Source organism: Acomys minous (assembly GCF_964271855.1).
Source record: "Acomys minous genome assembly, chromosome: 14".
NCBI classification, from domain to species: domain Eukaryota; kingdom Metazoa; phylum Chordata; class Mammalia; order Rodentia; family Muridae; genus Acomys; species Acomys minous.
In genome coordinates this window covers 58,755,823-58,775,532 of record NC_140496.1, presented here as the reverse complement: position 1 = coordinate 58,775,532, position 19,710 = coordinate 58,755,823, and the positions used below count along the sequence as shown (strand labels likewise).

Sequence of the window (19,710 nt, the reverse complement as noted above, 5' to 3'; positions counted from 1 at the left end):
CAAGAGAAAGTAGACAGTACTGGTGACAAATGGTCACTGAGTCTATTTGTCCCATTGACCCACTTAAAAAGGGTAAGTTTTTGTTTGTTTTGGGAAACAAGGTTCTGTAACCTCAAATTTTCCTTCCTTTTTTCTTCTGCTTAAAACTGTATCAAATTATTTTATTATCTTGCTAATAAGCAAACTACTGCTATACATAAAGTATGGCTGCTAATTTTGTTATTTGTTTGTTTTGTTTTGTTTTTTAAGACAAAATCTCATTATGCGGCCTTTGATGTCATGGAATTCCTTATGTAGATCAGGCTGGCCTCAATTCCCAAGTACTGTGATAATAGGCATGTACCACCACACCCGGATGGTTTTTAACTTTAAAAGACAATAAATGCCAGATGCAGTGGCGCATGCCTTTAATCCCAGCATTTAGGAGGCAGAGGTAGACAGATCTCTGTGAGTTTGAGGCCAGCCTGGTGTACAAAGAGAGTTTCAGGACAGCCACTGCTGTTACACAGACAAACCCTGTCTTGAAAAACAGAAAAAATAAAAAACAATAAATATGCATAATTCAACAAATCTGATAAAACAAAAACAGCAACACAAACTCTGGGACAATGCTGTAGTGTCAGATCATTAGGGTCTGTGCTAGCTACTTTGCCCAGTGTTGGAACCAGATATTTTTTAAAGCATCTTAAAGGAGGAGGAGTTTATTTCTGTTTGAAGGATACAGCCTGTGTTCCTGGGAAGGCATGGTGGCAGGAGTGTGAGGCAGCTCGTCACATTGTGTCTGTGGTCAAGAAGAGAGAGAGCAAACGTTGATGCTCAGCTGCCTTCTGCCCTCTTTGTTTAGACTGGAACTCCAGCCCATGGGGGAGGTGCTGTCCACGAGAAGGTGCTGTCCACGTGGGAAGGTGCTGTCCACGTGGGAAGGTGCTGTCCACGTGGGAAGGTGCTGTCCACGTGGGAAGGTGCTGTCCACGTGGGAAGGTGCTGTCCACGTGGGAAGGTGCTGTCCACTTGAGAAGGTGCTGTGCACATGGAAAGGTGCTGTCCACGTGAGAAGGTGCTGTCCACGTGAGAAAGTGCTGTCCACGATCCTTCTGCTAACCCTCTTTGGAAGCACCCTGGAAGACACACCCAACCATGCCCTTTAGGTGATTCTAAGCTCCATCAAGTTGACAGTTAAGAGGAACCATCACAGGGGCACACACCACGTTTTGAAAGTTCCCTGTAGTGTTCAGTGCCTCTGCCCATGTCCTCTCGGGGAATCAGCAATGACTCCTTGTTCTGGGAAGCTTCTCTGGGATACTTCTCTCATGTGGCTGGTTCTTCACTTCCTCCTAATTCTATGTCCCTCACAAGTCTATTTGTACCAGGCTGAGGGGACCCAGTTGTCCTTGACAAGAAAGTGACAGAGGGAGCCATCACTGCATACCAAACAGTGGTAGCTCCTCTGCCAAATGCTGGTATAACTACAGCTCAAGGAAAAGGGATGCTTTGTGAACCCCATCCTCTATCTGTGTCCATGTTGATGATATTCCATTAGCCACCTTCAGGCTATTGGCGTACAGATGGACAGATGCACACCCACACACCATGGCATATTGTTTAGTCTTTAAACAGGACACTAGACACAAGCCATCATGGCAGGCAAGACACAGAGCCAGCAGCCACAGCATCGTGATGACAGTGAGCCAGGAAGCAAAGCACCAGAGCGAGGGGTGGGGCTAAGGCCTTCAAAGGCTGCCTCGGTGACCAAGCGGATCCTACTTCACAACAGTGACCCCAGCTGGGGGACAAGGGTTCAGTACGTGGACCTGTAACAGACATTTCAGATCCTAACCAGAGTGCAGAGAGAGAACTATAAAGTCAGACTGCATCTGAAGGAGCCCCAAGAAGTCAGGGGGAAAAAATCCCCGTTCCATCAAGTGCAGCAGGCTGTGCCATCCAGACTGTCTGAGGGTTCTAGGTCCCAGCCAGTGTCATCTTCTTTAGCCGGTGTTAGCTACTTTGTGGGTACTTTCTTCCACCCCTTTCACCTCCCTTTCTTCTTCCCTTTCAGCCCCCCCCCCCCAACACTAGACAATAGAGAAAAAAAAGGTAGAGAGGAAAGAGACCCCTGAATAAAGGCAGGGGTCAGAAAGGGGGCAACATTACTGCCAGACTACTTCCTGCTGATTAGGGGCGTCGAGTTCCTTGGGGCAAGTTTGATCTTCTGCCATCAGGATATCTAATTTCTTCTTGTTTCTTCTTTGCACACAACTACCACGACCAACAACAACCCACAACTGGCCATGCCTCTCGGGACCCTCTGAAAAGACCCCAGAATCCCAAACACCACGCAATCACAGAAACTCTCTGCAGCTGGCAAAAGCACGCCTCCACCAGAGCACGAGGCAAATCATAGTCAGCTGCTGCAACGCAGCCCCGCATCTTCCACACCTGGGATTAGAGTGAAAACGTATTCTTATACTATTTCTGTGCTTTTTAAATTTTTTTTATTTTTATTTTTTGTTGTTGTTGCTGTTGTTGTTAAGAAACCAAAATTCTCCAATTCTCACTGCAACTTCCCTGTCAGGGTATAGACATGGGTCGAGCAGTAGAGCTGAGAGCCAATGTATTGATCTCGGGAGATGGACTGCTGGGATCCTGTGTCTTTAAGCCCCTTGCCAAGACCTCAGCTGGTTTACAAGCCACATTGGCAAGAGGCCTGAGAACTAGTGTCACTTCACTGGGTGTTTGCTCTTCTGATATCGTCTGGCTCTTACACTCCCTATTCCATATCCGGGGGCCATTTCCACATTTGTTTGCTTGTTTGGTTTTTTAGAAAGGGTCTCATTAGCCCACAGTGGCCTTAAATGTACCACAGGCAAGGCTGACCGTAAACTTCTGGTCCCCCTGTTCCCACCACCCTACAGGTGTGTACCATCACTCATGGTTTATAAGTATTGGTGGCTAAGCCCAAGTCTTCGTACTCCTCTAAGAAGGCCACTGCCCAAGCCCCCGTTTAGGATCCTTTATCTGCATTGGCTTGATTTATCAAGTCCCCCAATTCTAGCTTTTTGGACTTAAAAGCTCTTAACCCAACCTGCAAAATTCACTCCAGGCCCTTTTGATAAAAACTAGTTCTCCATGTCAACACCTGGCTTTAAACAGTAGAGGAGAATCCCTTCCACCTGAACGGCTTGGGATGGCAATGCCCTCTCTCACCTGTGCCGTTTGAGAGGCGGTCTGGGTGCTGCAATGAAAACATGCTGGGCCACATGAGCACAGGAGCCATAGGGCCTTACTGCTTTCAGCCCAGAGAGTCGGGCTTGCTGACACATCACGCACAGAATCCTGGCTGGGAGTCAGATCCAGCAGCCTGAAGAACTGGGGAAGCCTGAAATCTCTTCTTGGAACACCACATAGCCATCCATGAGGGTGCTGCTTCCTGCATTTCCAGAACCTTCTCAGAAGAGAGGCCCCTCCCCCATCCAGTCCCCGCAGCCACCTCCAACCCTGCCGGTGTCTCCATTCACTTGACACAGGACATAGCTGCAATTCAGAGAAACAGATCCAGGCATCTGTCGGCTCCCTTTCGGGTGGTTGCCGGCTGGCCCAACAGCAGCTGGAGGACATCTACAGTGTGTAAGCTTGAGCCAAGCACTCTGCAGGTGTCCGGGCAGGTGTCCAGGCAGGTGTCAAGGTCATCAGCTATACTGAGGAGCTAACTTGGCTTCTGAATTGCAAACCAAGCCCATGGCTGTAGCCTGTGTGAGAAAGGACAGAAATCAACACAGAACTGCTAAGGATTTGTCAAAGACATCCTCTAGACCCTCCCTTGTTATGCCCAAATTTTGAGAGACTCCCCGAACAGACCACTCAAGAGCCGAGTCCAAAACGCAATGGCAAGGAAGTGTTTATTGCAGGTTAGAACCCGGGCCACCCTCCCATTCACTGGCACAGCAGATGCAGGGAAGTGGCCTCGAATGTCAATTGAGAGGAGTTTTTTTTTATAGGTTTTAGACAAATAAATGAGTTTTACAGTATATGACTGGGTGACATTTGGGCGGAAAAGTTGCAAGCTGGGAGTTTAACACAAAATGGAATTTCTTTTTCCAAATGGAGTCTGTCTGGTTCTTTCATCCTGAGTTCGCTTTAGAGGTACCCATCAAAAGAGCCTACGCCTTTTCAGCTGTGACTGTGAACCAGCTGGCCACCCGCGTTCACAGACACAGGCACACATGCATCTATAGGTGATAAATACATATTTACTTTATACATATATACATGATCTATACACACGAAATTGAGGGACTTGGTGCTTACTACATGCAGGCTCTACTCTAAGTACGTGACAAACATGAGCCCTTACCTTTCCAGCAATCCCAGGCACACCTACCCATATGCAGGAGGCAGACACTAGACAGATCATATTTTTACATAGGGGGAGACTGAGCCACAGAGACAAAGTAACTTTTCCAGCTAATAAGTAGCCGAGCCAGAGTCACATCCAGGAAGCTCAGCCCCAACCACAATGCAGGATCTAAGGCAAAAACACTGGGCACAGACAGGAACTGGACACAGACAGGAACTGGGAACAGACAGACAGGAACTCAGCAGGTGGTAACAAGCCTGGATACAGGTGTGATTACTTCTTTGTTTTTCCAGAGAAGGAAGCAAGCAAATGGGTGTTCTAGATGCTGCAAATGTCTGGTGATTGCTCTAATCCTTCCTGGGATGGCCCGTCTCCCCTCTGGTTTCCCTGGCAGAGGAGTCAGCTCAACCCTCCTCCCCAGCCTCCACTTCCCCAGGGCAACCCAGACATCTGCTTCACTATCAGTGGGTTCAAGTCTAACCTCTGCACTTGGCCACAGATTGCCTCAATTTCCTGTCCTCCAGTAACCCATATTTTCTAGTGTTTCTGCTGGTCTTTTTTTTTTTTTTTTTTTCCTTTTTTCATTGAAGATAGGGGACTCACCAGATTAACATCTTTAGTGCAGGTGGCAGGGCAAGGCAGGGGTGGGAGAGGGGGAAAGCAGGGGTGGCATTTAACTTGCCGAGAGCCCACTTTGGCAACGTTAAGAAAGGCAATAAGACAAGGACTCTCTGAAAACCAGAGGTGACCAGCGGGCTAGTTACGCACAAATGTTCCTTTGTCGTTCTCATCAAGGGGAACACAAGTATCTCCAAACGATGGGCTGGCAGCCAATTAAGTCAACTATGTACTTTAAAGGCGGAACACTTCAAACCCTCGCCAGCTGCAACAGGATGGAACCGGAGGTTTGATTGAACAGGCGCGGCAGATGAAATATTTACAGACCTCGGCGGAAATAAAATGCATGGATTTTCAGTTTTTAAAGAAAATGCACATAATGGCTGTTTGAAACCCACCCAATGAATGCTCGCGCTGCCTCTGAGCCGGAGAGCACTCAGCCCTGAAAGCAGTGAAGAAGGCTTTGTAAGGGGAAAGCAGGACAGCACCTGGCCCGCGCAGCCACATCCCCAGTGGAACAGCGAGAATGCCGGAGCGGGGTTCCAGGAAGAGTGCAGATAAGTAAAAGGCCAAGGAGTTTCTTTTGAATGTATTTATACTCCAAATTTGACATAGGACATATTCATATCAAAACTTTGTCTTTTTGTCTGAAATTCAAACATAACTGGGCATGTTGTGGTCTTAGTTGCTAAACACAGTGACCTTGAGTGAGTGCAAGATGGATAAAGACCCCCCCACACCTTAACCCAGGAGTGGAGAAGTGACTAGCGGAAGAGAATCCTCGGGGCTTGGGATGGAGCTCAGATTCAGGGTGGGGGTACTTGCCTAGTATGCTTGAGACTGAAGGTTTGATCCCCGGCACTGTACACAGGCACACACCTATAGTCAGTACCCAGCAGGTGAGACCAGGAAAATCACTAGCTCAGGATCATCTGAGGCTAATAGGGAGTTGGAGGCAAATCTGGGATATGTGAGTCCCAGGTCTCAAAACCCAGAATGCTCTCCTGCGGTGGCTCAGGGATGAAGGGGAGTTGGGTGGACATTCAAGCCTGGATTTTTTTTTTTTTTTTTTTTTTTTTTGGTAACTGCACGGGGTAGGCAGAGCTGGTTGGGAGAGTTATTGGTGAAGTCATAAAGCACAGGGCTGTCAGCCTCTGGCTGTGTGCTGCAGGCATGGTAGCCATTATTGGTATGAAGAGGGCCCATAGGGAACAAAGGGCACACAACAGGCTCTTTAACTCTTCTTTGCAAATAGTAGTTATCACCCATGAGGACCTACTGTGTGCTGAGCACTTTACGACAAAGTCACACATCAGACTCAACAATGTCCTTTCCAAACAGGAATGACTAGTGTCTTCTAGTGGATACGGAAACTAAAAGTCAGAAGTCAACTACTTTACCTAACATGATTCTAACACCTGCAAACCCCGCGTCCTTTTCAGGGCACCTTTCTATCCCTGGCATTTGATTCCAGGCAGGTCGAGTCTCGCCAGAACTGCAGAAGATCCCACTTGCCACAGGACCGGCCTCTGCTTAGGCTCCTCTTACGGTAAAGCCTCATCTGTGGTTACTGGGAGATTTTTCTCTTCATGCAGGAGCACATCTGCGGTCATGATGAAGTCGGTAGAAACTGGGTTTTGGATTTTAGAAACCCACCTTGTTGTCAGTCCCAGGGTATCCTGTTTTGCACAGGACAACAGATCGTTGTAAAAAAAAAAATTAAACAAAAATAATACATGCTCCCTTTAGAAAGCAGGGCGAGGAGGTGAATAGAGCCTATGGGTGCTTTAGAAGGGTCTGGCCCCGAGGATTCCAACAGCAGCAGATTAGCCAAACCAGGAGAGCCTTGTTGCTTAACTAGTGAAGACAGAAAATAAAACAGAGGCAGGAAGGCTGCCAAGCAAGGAGCTCCTGTGGAGGCCACACCAGAAAGTGCTAAGGTCTGACTATGCCCCCAAAGACCATATGTTAAAAACCAGATCCCTGAATTCAGGGTTTGAGTTGCAACTCAGTGGTGGGGGGCTTGCTTCCCACGCAGGACGCCCTCGAGTCAGTCCCTGGTGCTGCCAAGGAAACAAGCATGCGAGCAAACAGAAAACAACCCCAAACCAAAATACCTCACTCAACCCCCAAATCCGTGTGTGAGAATACTCCTAGTAAGACTTTACTTTCAATTATTTCTTATTTTTTATGGATTAAAAAAAAAAAGATCCTCTAGAGGCTGGAGAGGTGGCCCAGCAGTTTAGAGTACTTGCTGCTCTTGCAGAGGACCTGGGTTCAATTCCCAGCAACTACACAGTGGCTTATAACTGTCTGTAACTCCAGTTCCAGGGGACGTGACACCCTCTCCTGACCTCCATGGGCGCCAGGGACGAACGTGGTGCACATACATACTTACAGGCAAATACTAGTCTACCTAAAATAAAAGTAAGTAAGTCCTTTTAAGGGATGTCCTATTACTGGGGTAATCCAACCTAAAGTCTTTAACCACCCCCACTGTTTGTTTGTAGTTAAATACATAAAACATAACATTTGCCACTTAGCCATTTTTATGGTGTAGGGCAGAGTTCTTAAATGCATGGACACCGAGTGCTGCTCGCCAGCCACTTGCAGCTGTCACTGTGTAGGACACAAAGGGACATGTTCATCCCCTGAGCTCCTTTCGGGAGACTGGGCTGCACCCTGCGGGTGTTCCGTTTCTTTTTTCTTCCATTTCACTCTCCCGCTCAGTAAGCAGCACTCTTCCTCAGAGAAGCCACCCCAGCACCGCCCCCCGCCCTCCAACCCCCATCCCGAGGAAGCTACACTCCCTTTCCATGTTGCACTGGCTAGCCCCGCCTCCCCTCCCCACTCCCCCCGCCCCCCGTCCCGCGAGCACCCGTTCTCCCGCTGCCCTCTCTTCTTCCACGGCCCTTGTTCAAAGGTCCCCGGTGAATCAGCAAACTTCCTGGGATCCCTTCCCCTGGCACGAGGCCAGGCCGTGCTGGCTCCGGGCTCCGGGCTCTGCCGGTACTTGTTTTATTCCCCAGCTTGTGTCTGAGTGTCAGCTGGAGAGCTGTTTACACGTCTGTGGCCCCCAGAGACTTGTTTGCACAGGGCACTTACCTAAGCCGAGCTGGTTACAAGCCCAGAGGCCCCACGAGCCCTTCCAGACCTCCCCAGCGGGGGTGTAATTAGGGAGCAAGCAGGACAGTTAGTTGTTGCTTAAGTATTTTTATAGCCTCCAAAAACAAGGCTTCTGTCTTAACTACCAAACCTCTCTCTTGTCTACTATCCTTGGAGTCCCAAGCCTAAGGTCTGGGGTAGGGCTGGAGAGTTTCCCCTGTTGCTGAGTGGCCCCATTAGACATGCATGCCCGCATCACAAAGCCTGCATCTACCAGAACCTTCTTGTTCTTATCCTCCTGTGTGAACAAAGCTGAGCTTCCTTCACATCTGCATTTGTTTTGTTTTACAGCGTCTCTGGAGCTTTACCTGTATGGCATGAGGCTGTTCATTTTCAAAGGCTAAACAGATTTATAGGTCTGCCTTTTTTTTTTTTTTTAAATCTTGGGACAGATTATATAGCTCAGGTTGGCCTGGAATTTGCAATCCTCCTGTCCCAAGTACTGGGACACCTGGTGTGCACCACCACATCAAGCTGCTTTTGTGTTAATGTTGTGTAATCTGATAGCTACATCATGCTAAGGGAAAACAGTATAGCACAGGGTATCTTTTAAAATTCTTTGGGGGGTGAGAATGCATGTGTGTAATGTTCATAAGCAATATTTAGCATGATACCATTGGAAGGTTCTCTATACTCGAGATGGTAACAGTGTGGTAGGGGTGAAGATGGTGATGGTGACAGTACTGATGGAGGTGTTAACAGTGGCTATGATGATGTGCTGTGATGTCTGAGAGATGGTGCAGATGCAGTGGTAGGGAGGAAAAGGTCAAAGATGATGGTGAAGAGGGAGAAAAAGGGGTTGTAAAGGGAGGGGCATGTTGCCATGATAAGTGCCCCTGGTCAGTAGTCCTTCTCAAATTGAAAGATCCACCAAACAGCCTCGCCTACAGCTGACCGCCCCATGAACACACCTTAGAAGTATTGGAACCCCATGATTATTGTAGAAAATGAGAAATGAGAAAAGTCAAGCGACTTCTCACAGAGCTTCCTGGTATCACACCTGTATTGGTTTCTACCTGACATTTTTTATTTTAGCTCACCTTGGCACTCTTTACATACCTGGGGAGGGGGTGGGGAGGGCAGGGATGTAAAAAACAAAACAAAACAAAAAACAACACAATGAGAATTACAGGTTGTACCCAGAACTTGCTTGAGAAGAAAAATCATGTGAACGAGAGATCAAATTTCAGGCTTTTATTTCCTGGTATCTTGGACTCCTGGAGCCTGCCTTTCCTCATCTTTGAGAGGTAACACTACCTTGACTTGAGTAGCCCAGGCAGGTCAGAGAGACAGGGCCTGGCATGCCGCCACTTTGAAAGAGCCAGTTTCTTTGAACTTGTTCCACACCCAGCACAAGGTCCATAGCGAGACCATGCTGCCTGGGGCAGTTTCAAATATTCATGTCTCCAGTGGTCACTTCTTGCCTGGAGTGCTTTACATGTGCCTCAAGATTGCTGATTAAGAGCACATTTTGTGTAGGCTGGAGAGATGGCTCATTGGTTAGGAGAGCTTATTGTTATTACAAAGAAATAGAGTTTTATTCCCAGCACCCACATAAGGCAGCTCACAACTGCTCGAAACTCCAGCTCCAAGGAACTGTCTTACATTTCATCACACACACACACACACACACATACACACACACACACGCAGACACACACACAGACACATACACACATGGAGTGGAGAGAGAGAGAGAGAGAGAGAGAGAGAGAGAGAGAGAGAGAGAGAGAGAGAATATGTGTGTGTGTGTTTTGGGGTGTTTTTGGTTTTTCAAGGCAGGGTTTCTCTGTGTAGTCCTGGCTATCCTAGACTAACTTTGTAGACCAGGCTGGCCTCGAACTCTCAGCAATTCACCTGCCTCTACCTCCCAAGTGCTGGGATTAAAGGCGTGCACCACCATGCCTGGCCTGCGAGACACATTTTTAAAGAACCTCATGGTGGAGAGATGGCTCAATGGTGAAGAGCACTTGAGTTTGGCTCCCAGCACTCAGGTCAGGAAACTAACAGCCACCTATAATTCTAGCTCTATGAGATCCAACCCCTTCTTCTGGTCTCCATTGGTACACCCCCAACCCCCACACCCCACACCCCCACACCCCACACCCCCATACTCCCACACACCCCACACCCCCACACCCCTACACCCCCACACCCCACACCCCCACACCCCACACCCCCACATGAAATCAATAATGAAAATATAATACTTTAAAAAAACATTTTGATTCCTAGCACTTAGGATAACAAAGCTTTAGGTATGAAAACAGCTAAGAGGGAGCAAGGAGGGCTGGGGGGCGGGGAGAAGGAGGGAGAGGGGGCTCAGTTGGTTGTTTCCCATGGAGTGGATAGATACTCTAGTGGACATCATCATGACAATTGATTCCATAACTTGTTTAGACTGTCAGAATGGTCGGTTTTTTCTGCTTTCTTGGTTGGTTGGTTGGTTGGTTGGTTTGGTTTGGTTGTTGTTTGTGGTGGTTTTGGGTTGGTTGTTTGCTTGTTTCTTGTTTTATGCCTGGCCCCAATTCTTTGCTTCCGCCAATCCACCACCCCCGTATATGCTGCCTGGTACCTGAATAAAACATCTAGATTCCACTACTTGAATTTGGTCCTCTCTAGTATCTATAAACCTTAGTCATGGCTTCATGTAGTCTTTCATAAACTACATATTTCATTTTTCTTTATAAACAGTTCTTATTTATTTTCCCCAACAAAATATTTCTATTTATTACTTGGAAAATTTGTACAATGCACCCATATCACACTCACTTCCTATTCCTCCGGGGTCCATCCTCCCACCCTTGTTGCTCCTCCCCCAATAATATACTTCCCCAGGTCTAAGTCCAATTTGTGATGCTAATTATACTCACTGAAGCATGGTCAAACTCCCAGGGGCCAGCCAGCCCCTTAAAGAAAACTGTCCTTCCCCTTCCCCACCCCGACCCCAACTAGAAGCCATCACCGGTGAAGAACTATACTTCAGTGTCATTATCGCAATTTTTAAGGATTCTCTTGAATAGCTTCCTGTCTGGACTGTTTCTTTTGGGGTTGGGGGTGGGGAAGAGGGTGTCACAGAAGCCTTCATTGTCTCTCATTCTCAGTCATCGGTAACACCACAAAAGAAGCTTCCTTGCCCATAGCAGCCTGGAACAGCAGAATTCATAAACTACCACGTGGTTTCCGGTGGCAGCTTAGATCACAGACACCCGCCCCATCCTGGGCAGCAGCGTGGATCACAGACATCAACATGCCCTCCAGCAGCAACCCAGCCCACAGGCATCAACATGGCCTTTGGCAGTGACACGGAACAACAGGTCCTATTTAAATCACCTATTTGCTCTACTGACATCTTTCCAGTTGGATTTAGCCTTGAGATGAAGAGATGCTCCTAAACGGCCTGTGATCAGAGAGCACACGAAAGGGCTTCACGATACAACAAAGTGCGTGTGGTCCAGACTCTGGATTCTAGGGTACAAAAACCCAGGGATGTGTATTTGAACAAGTCTCACCCTCACAATGTAGAGCACAGTGGCACAGTGCGGCTGACATGGGGAAGCATGTCAAGATTGGGGGGTTTCTGTTTCTTAGGCTTCTTCCCGTGATGGCATCAGGGATCCTGGTAATGGTTCAGCGATGTGAAGATAGCCATGCGCATCCACCAGAGACAGAACGGCCTCCTTGTTCCCAGAAGGCTGCCCCATTCCCGAGCTCTTCAGGCTTCCAGTTCTGGGTTGGCAGAGGAGCAAATGTTGTGAGTGGCCAGTTGCCACCGCCTCTCCTTATGTGCTTAAGACATTTTAACAGTTTTGCACCTTAATTGATTATTATTGTTATCTCTTTTGTAGGACAAGGGGCCACTTAACAACAATGATGTTAGTTCCTTACATTTCAATGCTGTTTGTGATTTGTAATATTGTTTGATCCATCCCTCCCCCCCACTCCACCCCACCAAGCATACCATGTCTTACTAAATAACATACCGAGAGATTTAGAAAAAGTAAAGAGTTACCTTCTTGGCTTTTTTTCTAAGATTATGTGCAAGATCTGTTTCTTACCAGGACTTTCAGCTCTCAAGGTTCTGCCATTCCAGCCTTGTGTGCTATGAAGGCTATCGTCTTTGAACATTGCAGATTAATAACTAAATCCTTTACTTCACTAAGGGGGGGGTAATAACTCAGTTGGTAAAGTAACTGTCAAATAAGCACAAGGGTTTGATGTACGTTCCTCAGAACCCACATAAAAAGCTGGGCATGGTGACATGTGACTATAAACCCAGCTCTGGGGAGACAGAGAGAGATGGATGTGGCGCTCTGGGACTTTCTGGCCAGCCAATCTAGACTGTGAACTTCAGGCCAATGAAAGAAACATTCTCAAAAAAAAAAATCAAGGTGTACATCAACTGAAGAAGGAAGGATCTACCATATGCAACATGCATGCACATACACACACACACACACAAACACACACACACATGTACCTACATTCACATAAAGGGGGAAACCATTTCCCTCATTAAGGTATCAATTAAGTGTTTGGAAAGAATAGGAAATGTTCACATGAGGTCTTTAACTTAGTGTATAATTATTGCATTGTGGCTGACCACAGTTGACTAATAAAATTTTGTGTCTTAGTTACTATTCTATTGCTGGAACAAAACACCATGATCAAAGAAACTTATTTTAAGAATGTTTAATTGGTGTCTTAGTTAGTTGCCATCAAGAGACAACACGACCATAGCAACTCTTATAAAGGAAAACATTTAATTGGGTGGGGCTGGCTTAAAGGTTCAGCGGTTTCGTCCGTTATCATCATGGTGGGAAGCATGGCATCGTGCAGGCAGACATGGCGCTGGAGTGGTAGCTGAGAGTTCTATCTCCAGACCCAAAGGCAGAAGGAAGGGACTGAGAAACTGAGACACTGGGCCTAACTTGAGCATCTGAAACCTCAGAGCCCACCCTCAGTGACACACTTCCTCCAACAAGACCTCACCTCAGCAGTGTCACTCTCTAACAGCCTATGGGGGCCATTTTCATCCAAGCCACCACAATCGGGTTTACAGTTCTGAGGATTAGAGCCTAAAATGGTGGCATGAAATAATGATGGCGGGCAGCTGGCGCAGCGGGAGGCAGCAAGAGCTAACAGCGAATGCTGTGTGCTTTCGAAACCTCCAAGCCTGCCTGCCCTAAGTGACCCACCCCCTCCAATGAGACCACATCTCCCCATCCTTCTCTAACAGTTCCACCGACTGGGGACCAAGTATTCAAACCTATGGGATCCATCTTCATTCAAACCACCATATTTTGCAATAACGCTAAGTGACACATTTTTCACATTATAAAGTGCAGTGATCAGTCCATCTCACGGGTCCATCCTGGAAATAAAGACTTGCACGGGGACTTGGTCAGCAAGAAAGAAGAGAGAGAGGTCTGTCGCTACTTAGATGAAGCCTAGGCCATGCTCTCCCAATCTATGGATTATAGTTAATTAGGCCTTTATGGGGCTGGTGGGTGGCTCTGTGGGTAAAAGCATTTGCTGTCAAAACTGATGATTTAAGTTTTCTCCTCAGGCCCACACAGTGAAATGAGAGATCTGGCTCCTGTCACTGGTGCTTTACCCACCATGAGTACATCACGGTGTACTCACACCCTGCCCCACCCCATACACAGTAAATATGCTGGAAGGCTATAGAACTTTAGGAGGCGGGACTTAAGTGGTAGAAGCAAATCTCTGGTGTGGGTCTCGGAACTCTGGTCCCTCCCTGCCTACTGACCTAGCGGAATGTGGACAGCTTGCACCTCACAGACCTGTCATCAGGAGCCAAGCTGCTGTCCTACACTCTCTCTACCACGATGCACTGAGAGTCTTTGAAACTATGAGAAAACCAAATCTTTCTTTTTAAAAAGTTGCTTCTGTCAAGTACTGTGGCCACACTGACAGGAAAGTAACTGGTGCACGTGTGTATTACGTATGTTTGCAACATTTTCTTTACCTGCTCATCTGTTGATAAGAGCCTTGTTTGGTATCTTGGCTGTCATGGATGGTAGGGCAATAAACACGGGAACACAAGAACCTTTTTGCTATGATAATTGCATTTCCTTTGGATGTATTTCCAACAGAGGCTGCTGGGTCATTTTTCTTTTTAATTCTTTCCAGAAAGCTCCATAATGGTCTCGATAAATGATTATATTAATTTACATCCCCATCAGCTGTGTATAAGAGCCCCCCTTTTCTCTGCCTTCTTGCCTGCATTTGTTATGTTTGGCTTCTGTGGTAGCTATGTTGACAGGGGTGAGATGCTGTTTCACTGTGGCTTTGATTTGTTGAAACCCTGCCATTTGCAACAAAAAAGGACAACACCAGCAGACATTGTGTTAAGTGAAATAAGGCAGAAAGACAGATGCTACTGCTCTCATGCATGCATGGAACCTATACAGGTACATCTAGAAAGAAGAGCATAGGATGTGGTTACTAAAGGCCAAGAAGTGCTAGGATGTGGGGATGGAGAGGGGTGTTGGGTAATGGGTACCAAAATGCAGGCAAATTGGAAGGACTGTTCTAGTGTTCTATAATAAGACAGGATGACTGCAACTTAATATACATTAAACAGAAGAAGAGGAAGAAGAAGAAGAAGAAGAAGAAGAAGAAGAAGAAGAAGAAGAAGAAGAGTTTAAGATTTCCAAACACAAAGAAATGATGAATATTCCAGAAGATAGAAATGCTGATTACCCAGAATTGATCATTTCCTATTGTGTGCATCAAATTATCACACTGAATATAATTTGTTATCTGTCAATTACAAATGAAAGGTTAAAGTCTTCACTGTGCTGTAGTTGTATCTAAAGCCCACAAATACGTAACAATAAAGAAATATAAAGGGAACCATTCGAAGTGACTTGCAAGTCAGTCCTTGGCCTTGCTGCTTTCACCTCTACTTATTTATTATTCATCCCTTCAGTAAATATTTTATTGAGCACTTACCGTGAACCACTCTGTGCCGAGCCTTGGAGCATAACAGTGAACGAGACACACTCATCCCTACGTCACGAAGCTTATAGTCTTGTGGGGGTACAAGCAGGACCCTGGAGATTGCAGGCATGTGATAAATGTCATAGGAGAGAAAGCAGGCTACTAGACACGCACTCCCCATGGGCATCTAGCTAGCCAGGACTGAGAAGCCCTGGCCAGGAAGCTCTAGTCGGACCTAAGGCCCATTGTTCCTGTATGGACTATGGATGCATTCAGATAGCCTGTAAGGAGGTGCTGAGGGCATGGCCCTATTAGCCTTTGGCATGTGGAGGGCATCAGGGAGCCATTTGCTTGACACCCACACTTGCCTCTGCATGAAACATCTTCCTCCCTCCGCTGAATTCAGCACCTTTGTGTCACCCCAGCTTTCACTGCGCTGGCAGCCCATTAGAGGCTCCAGTTGAGGGCACTGCCTGCTGCAGCCCCTAATAATACCCTAACGTTCTATCCACACTTTTGTTCTTCAGGCTTGGAGAGCTTCCGGGTCAGGGCCTCTTTAATTGACCTGTTTTCTCTGTACCAAGCAAATACCTATGATACCATAAGAGCAGGATAGATATTTAGTAATTGTACAAATGAGCGCGTGCCCAACCTTCAGGACCTGGCTGACATGGAGATGGGGGTTGGTCTCATGTTATGTATTCTCATATTAATTATTTTGCTCAGGTCTGCTTGCTGTCTTTTACGAGTAGACACTCACTCATCTCAAAATGACATTTTTTATCTTGTCTAAGAAATCATTCCTGATTGGCTGAATAAAAAGCTCCACCTAGGCAGGGTGGAAGTGAGGGGCAGAGCTAAGGTTCATGGGCCTTGGAGAGAGAAGGATCATGGGAGAGAGACAGGTACAGGAGGAGGAGGAAGGAGTAGAGCTGCCATGGGATAGGTAATGACCAAATGGGCCAGAGGAGGAGCTCTGACCTTCCTAGTGGACAGAAGCGGCCCAGATGAGGAGCATAGGCAAGTAGTTCGAGATCATGGATGGAAACTAGGCCGGACTGAAGTGATTAAAGCAGATGGCGTGGGATGGGGGCTGGGAGAAAATGAGCTTAGGTGGAAATATCTGCCCGGCCCCAGGCAGAATAAGGCTTCTTCTAACATCTATCAGGCATCTGAGTCTTTTGTTGATCATGACGGCGGATTAGATAATATCGCAGTAATATTTATAAGCTTTTAATGATAAGCTTTATTAGTTTTTTGTTGTTTTTGTTTTTGTTTTTTGTTTTGTTTTTGTTTTGTTTTTTGTTTTTTTGTTTTTTTGTTTTTTTGTTTTTTTGTTTTTTGAGACAGGGTTTCTCTATGTTATCTTGGCTGTCCTGGACTCACTTTGTAGACCAGGCTGGGCTCGAACTCACAGTGATCCACCTGCCTCTGCCTCCCAAATGCTGGGATAAAAGGCGTGCACCACCACTCCTGGCTTGCTATTTTTTACTTAATACAATAATATATATGCACATATGCATATATATCTACACACACACACACACACACATATATATATGTATATATATGGAAATGAAACTGTTTGCAAATAACTAGGCCCAAGCCAGCACCCCTCTCCCAGCACACTCATTGCCACAGGGTATGCACTGTACACACGTTGTATGAAGAGAGAATGTGTGCACATGTTGTCTGTGCTTTATCTTCCTGTACAAAGAAAAAGCCCCAGAGAATTATTAATGGTATTGCCCCTGTCCTTAATAAAGAGTAAGGTATTTGGGAGTTATCAGGGGTCAGGGGTCCAAAGCTACAGACTTTAGAGGAGCATTTCCCTTGAAAAGCTATTCTGCCAGCCTGGTCTACAAAACAAGTCCATGATAGTCAAGGCTACACAGAGAGACCCTGTCTCAATCAATCAATCAATCAATCAATCAATAAAACTGTTCTGGGGGCTGGAGAGATGACTCAGGTAGGAGTTCCTATTGCTCTTGCAGAAGACCAGGGTTCAATTCCCAGCACCTATGTGAGGTGTCTCATCAACACCTGTAACTCCAGCTTCAGGGGGTACAGTGCCCTCTTCTGGGCTCCAAGAGCACCTGTACTCATGCGCACAAACACTTTCACAATATACACCATTTAAACTTATTTTAAAAAATAAATCTTAAAAAACAAAACAACAACATCAATAGCAAAACCAGGGGAGGCTGACACAGTAGCACAAGTCTTTAACTCAGGGGGCAGAGGCAGGCAGAGTCTTTGTGAGTTCGAGGCCAGCCGAGTCTACACGGGGAGTCCCAGGGCAGCTGGAGTTACACGGATACCTGTCTCAAATAAACCAAAGACAAACTCAAAATAAAGCCTTTCAGTTGCCCAGCTAACATCCAACAGGGCTGGGCTGAGGCTGCAGTGAGGGCAGCCTGGCCAAGCAAATGGGGGGCATTAGAGGGGGGTAGGCTGAGTTTATATGCGTTTTTGTTCATTTCTTTTTTTTCTCTATGTATGGGTGTTTTGCCTGCGTGGATGCCTGTGCACCATGCCTCGTGCTGGTGGAGATCAGATGTTGGGTCCCCTGGAACTTGAGTGGCCACATGGGTTCTGGGAATTGATCTCAGGCCCTCTGCAAGAACAGCACCTGCCTTCAAACCACTGCAGGGCCATCTCTCCAGCCCTCGGGCCTTGCTTGCTTCCATCACATTACTTACAATATTTTTAATGCACATGGTCCCCTCAGATGACTTATTTGACCCTTAAAGGAAAGAGGGAGATGAGATCAGTAGAAGATTAAAATGTTTTCCACAGGATAACAGTCAGGGGGCCTGTCCTTTCCTGCCCAGGACGTCATGGAAGGCACTGAAAAAAAAAATCTCTCCCACTATAAAGCAGGCTGGTCCAGAACGATTTGCAGTCTTTCAACTTCACAAATGACGGGGAAGTGAGCCACACTCACGAGAAACCACTCTGGAATTTCTGATCTTATGCAGTGTGGTTGGATGACACCACCATAGTCCTCAGTGGTGGCCACAGCCACCAGCTTCCAGCTCACAAGTGAGACCACAGTGCAGTGAGCTGCTAAGCCAGAAGCAGGAAGGGTGGGTGGGCGGTACTGAGGTATATTTGCAACGTACTATGTGGGGGTTTGTTTGTTTGCGTCGGAGGGAGGAGGGTTCAACCCCATCATAAGTCGAGGGACACTTATCTAAGTTGCCTTAAAATACAGTTATTTATTTACATCATCATGGCCCCCTGCCCTGCATTCACCACTCCCAGACCTGGGCAGCTGCTCTGTGGGGACGCATTACAGGGGACACTCAGTTCCCTCTGTAGGGAAGGTGTTTCTTATCAGCGGCCACTTGGGCTCAAGATGCCCAGCTTTGGGGGGGGGCTCTTCCCTTCCCGTTTTGGCTTTCCTTTCCCCATCAGCTATTGAATTTTCTGTATTCTACTCCCCCTGTCATTTTTTATACTGTCTCATGTCTCACCTGGATTTGCATTCTCCATAGTCTGGACTTCCTCAGCTTTCTTGACCTTCCAGCTGTGACAATGCCCTTCCAGCTGTGACAATGCCCTTCCAGCTGTGACAATGCCTGCTTTACAGAGGGCGAAACTTTTCAAGGCCCTGCATGAAGTCCTGTAGCCTGGGCAGGCAAGGACAGGCCCCCTGGATGCTATCCTGTGGGAAACAGATTGTAATCATTTACAAATCTATTCCGCCCCCTTCCTTTAAGTGTCAACCTCACAAACAGGCTGTAGAGCTGTTTGCCCGAATGGCTGTGGCGGTCACATCCAGCAGGCACCGTGTTGTCCACATTCTAACCCATGACCTTTTTTGTTTTGATTAGGTTTGCTTTTTGCTTTAAGATTTTGCATGTCTTTATTCTTGTGTGTGTGTGTGTGTGTGTGTGTGTGTGTGTGTGTGTGTGTGAGCCTGTGCGAGTTTATGTATACCACTTACACAGAGGAGCCTATGAAGGGCAGGAGAGAGTGTTAGGTCCCCTGGGGTTGGAACCACAGGCAGTTGTGAGCTACCATATGGGTGCCGGGGACAAAACTAGGTCCTCTGCGAGAGCCAGGGGCTCTTACCCTCTAAGCATTCTCTCTCTCTCAACCCCCCTTTCCCTGTAAGAGGTGGCCAAGCTGTCCTCAAATTCCCAGGCTTAGGTGGCCTTCCTGCCTCAGCCCCCTCAGTTGCTGGGGCTCCCAGTATGCACCAAACCACCACTTCCAAACACAATTGTATCATTTCCACATTGCTCACATACGACAGAGAAATGAACACCCTGGTGAACTGGCACATTGACCAATCTAATAACCAGCTGTTGGCAAAACTGATATTAGACCTGAGGTTCGACTGTGAGGCCTGTGCCATTATGCCCACTCTGCCCACCGCTGCAATGTAGCTGGACATGGGCCCACATTAACGCTTTAAGATGGAAATGCTTTAAGACTACAGGCTTTAGGAAGTCAAGATACGGCCACAAAGAGAGACAGGCAACAACTCACTCCCACTTTCCCCCTCCAGTCTGAATTTACTCCAAAACTTTTCTCCCACTCATATGAGAGAGGCTTTCAATAAATCCCCATGCGCGGCGACTCCGCTAACAACG

General features: G+C 47.0%; 3 long non-coding RNA genes across 6 annotated transcripts; 1 reads left to right on the top strand and 2 right to left on the bottom strand.

The window, feature by feature from the left end:
- Positions 1 to 685: 685 nt before the first annotated feature.
- On the bottom strand, positions 686 to 5,433 carry LOC311582337. 2 transcript variants are annotated; one of them, XR_014774093.1, is made up of 3 exons: positions 5,371 to 5,433; positions 3,205 to 3,746; positions 686 to 1,118 (listed from the first exon to the last, which is right to left on the bottom strand). It is a non-coding gene; the product is annotated as an uncharacterized lncRNA (long non-coding RNA). The 2 variants fall into 2 exon arrangements; XR_014774094.1 differs by lacking the exon at positions 686 to 1,118 and adding an exon at positions 2,104 to 2,436.
- LOC311582335 lies at positions 4,513 to 12,171 on the top strand. 3 transcript variants are annotated; one of them, XR_014774089.1, is made up of 4 exons: positions 4,513 to 4,621; positions 5,213 to 6,521; positions 7,298 to 7,399; positions 11,242 to 12,171. It is a non-coding gene; the product is annotated as an uncharacterized lncRNA (long non-coding RNA). The 3 variants fall into 3 exon arrangements; XR_014774090.1 differs by lacking the exon at positions 4,513 to 4,621 and having other exon boundaries at positions 5,072 to 5,533; positions 6,415 to 6,521; XR_014774091.1 differs by lacking the exon at positions 4,513 to 4,621 and having other exon boundaries at positions 5,082 to 6,521.
- LOC311582336 lies at positions 10,345 to 18,776 on the bottom strand. Its single transcript, XR_014774092.1, has 3 exons — positions 18,586 to 18,776; positions 15,119 to 15,219; positions 10,345 to 11,866 (listed from the first exon to the last, which is right to left on the bottom strand). It is a non-coding gene; the product is annotated as an uncharacterized lncRNA (long non-coding RNA).
- Positions 18,777 to 19,710: the final 934 nt, after the last annotated feature.